The sequence below is a fragment of the Amphimedon queenslandica genome, unplaced genomic scaffold, assembly GCF_000090795.2.
Source record: "Amphimedon queenslandica unplaced genomic scaffold, v1.1 AMPQUscaffold_8643_Cont19414, whole genome shotgun sequence".
NCBI classification, from domain to species: Eukaryota; Metazoa; Porifera; class Demospongiae; order Haplosclerida; family Niphatidae; genus Amphimedon; species Amphimedon queenslandica.
The window spans coordinates 1-2,686 of NW_003551081.1; the positions used below are offsets into that span (position 1 = coordinate 1).

At 37.4% G+C, this 2,686-nt stretch overlaps 2 pseudogenes; both read left to right on the top strand.

Annotated features, from left to right (window-relative positions):
• The first annotated feature begins 6 nt into the window (after positions 1–6).
• Positions 7–572, top strand: LOC100637817 (interferon alpha-inducible protein 27-like protein 2A pseudogene; annotated as a pseudogene).
• A 1,498-nt stretch (positions 573–2,070) lies between these two features.
• On the top strand, positions 2,071–2,611 carry LOC100637940 (interferon alpha-inducible protein 27-like protein 2A pseudogene; annotated as a pseudogene).
• The last annotated feature ends 75 nt before the right edge of the window (positions 2,612–2,686 follow it).

Genomic DNA, 2,686 nt, shown 5'->3' on the forward strand with positions numbered 1-2,686 from the left:
ATGACATGTACAGAGCTGGACAGTGAACATTGAACAATGGTTTTCTCAAATAAATATTTTGTTGCTCTGTTTCTTTCTTATTTGATATTNTCAGTGCAGGCTAAGACTGACTGTCCTCATGAATGTAAGGAAGAAAAAGAAGATTCTGGTTATAGCTGGTCTACCATTGCATTGTATGGAGGTGTTGCTGTTTTAGGAGCAGGGGTAGCCGTGGTAGCAGCTCCAGTTGCAGTTGGTGCCTTAGGATTTGGTGCTAGTGGAATAGCTTCTGGCTCTATTGGTGCCTCTATGATGTCAGCAATGGGTCCTGTAGCTTCTGGTAGTATTGTAGCTACAATGCAGTCTGTTGGAGCTGCTGGTTTGGGAGCTGCAGGAAATCTTATTGTGGGAGCTACTGGAGCAGTTATTGCTACTGGAACTACTGCAGCTGTAACACAAAAATGACACTTCAATTTGAAATAATTGCTATTCATCATACTGTCATTCCCTTTTTCGTAGATTGGCTTGCTTTTATATTATTAGTAGACTAGTAGATCTAGTTTTGTTGCCTCAAATACTGATTTTAGTCAAACTAATTTTGCTAAAATATCTATATCTATACTGTAATTACAGCTATTGTCTGTGTGGACAGGTATACATAACGAAATCCGTGACAAGCAAAAGCCCATTCATCGAGACAACCTTTTCATGTTCCTTTTAAGTGTCAGAATAAATACATAAGTAACCAGTAACCTGTAAACAGTTCATTCTTAAAATCTTTCAATTTGCTTTGTATTGATAATAATATAATAATAATAATATAATTTTGAAAGTGTGAACAGCCTGCAACCTACTCTCAGACCTTAGACACATGAAAGTATTACCCCTCCTTAAAATGGGAGGGGCTGGCTATTGTCAAAGCTTATCTACTGCAAAGGGAAGTTCCTCACTCAGATTTGGCTGAACTATGGTCTTCTCAAAGAAATCATGCTTTGCTTTATTTCTGTTGTGTCTAATTTTGTCAGTGCAGGCAAAAACTGACTGTCATGATGGGAAACGTAAATCTGGTGATGATGACCTGTTTTATAACGTCATTGGAGGTGTCCCTGTTGAAGCAGCAGCAGCAAGAGCTCCATTAGTAGTCAGTGGACTGGGATTCACTGCTGGTGGGTTAGCTACTAACTCCATTGGTGCCTCTATTATGTCAGCTAATGTAGCTATTGGTGGTGTAGTAGCTACACTACAATCAGTAGGAGCAGTAGGCTGGCCAACCGTGAAGGAAAAGCTGCTGTTTGCATCTACTGGCTCATTACTTAATGCTGTTAATGATTCATCCATAAATGATCCAGGTACATATGTACGTGATTCTATTATCGGAAGATGTATAATCATCTTGTTGGAGCATCTATGGTTGGATCAACAGCAACAAATTGACAATTTTTGATTCAAATGATTAATTATATACATGTACATGTATGTGACATCTTTTAAGAACAATAGTTTAGTTACAGTGCATGATTGAGCATGCATGTGTTGTCTAACTTGTCTTACTTTTTATTGATTTGTTTAACTAAATGAGATGGGATAATATATTCATAATTATTTTAGTACAATACCCTCTTATCATTCATTGTGACAACAGCAAGAGTATCATGTATCAACAACAAAATAGTGATCATAGTAGTTTTATTTAAATGCTCCTCCTTTGAATTGCCCTATTCTACCAATGATACCATCAAGACTTAGGAGATACATCTCTCCAGAATCCAGTCCTATTAAGAATAAAAGAGTAAAATGTAGTAGGAAGTTGTGCTGGTAATACAGTCAAACCTGCTATTGGACAGGTAACAATCTGGCCATAGTATCAGTTCCAAAACAACTTATAAATGTGTATCAAGAGTACATGAACCACCAAGGGCAAGGCTCAGAAAGAGAAAATAGCAAAAAACCTAGAGCAATAATTATAATTATAGCCAAGAAGTAAATAAAATTTTACTTAGGACTGACCACCTTTTATTGTGGTTTTTGTAAAAAGTATTATTAATTTTTTTGCTAACTAGACTCTATTATTAAAGTTAAATAGCCTAATCATACAAGTCATGCTGCATGCATAGTTTTAAGAGTGGGCATGGACATCACATGTGACATGGCATGTACCAGCTGGTTGAAATTTAAAGACTGGACACAAATCACAACTTGATGCTTTTCTCAAAGAAATATTTTGTTGCTCTGTTTCTTTCTTATTTGATATTTTCAGGGCAGGCTAAGACTAACTGTCCTGATGGATGTAAGGAAGAAAAAGAGGAATCTGAATATAATTATTGGTTTATTGGAGCCGCAGCTGTTGGAGGAGGTGTTGCAGCTGTGGCAGCAGCTCCAGTGATAATTAGTAGACTAGGATTCACTGCTGGTGGAATAGCTGCAAACTCTATTGCTGCCTTTATGATGTCAGCATGGGGCCCAACAGCAGCAGGTGGTGTTGTATCTACATTGCAGTCTGTTGGAGTTATTGGGCTATCTGTTGGAGCCAAAGTTGGTATCGGAGCTGTTGGAGCAGTAGTAGGAGCTGCTGTTGGAACTGCAGCAACAGAACTACAATCAAATGGTACAAATGACAATTGATTTTTTTGTCTCTAGATTAGCATTGATTGAGTCATTCCTTTTTGTCATTTAGCTGCATTTATAATACTTTTAGGTCAAGAAATTC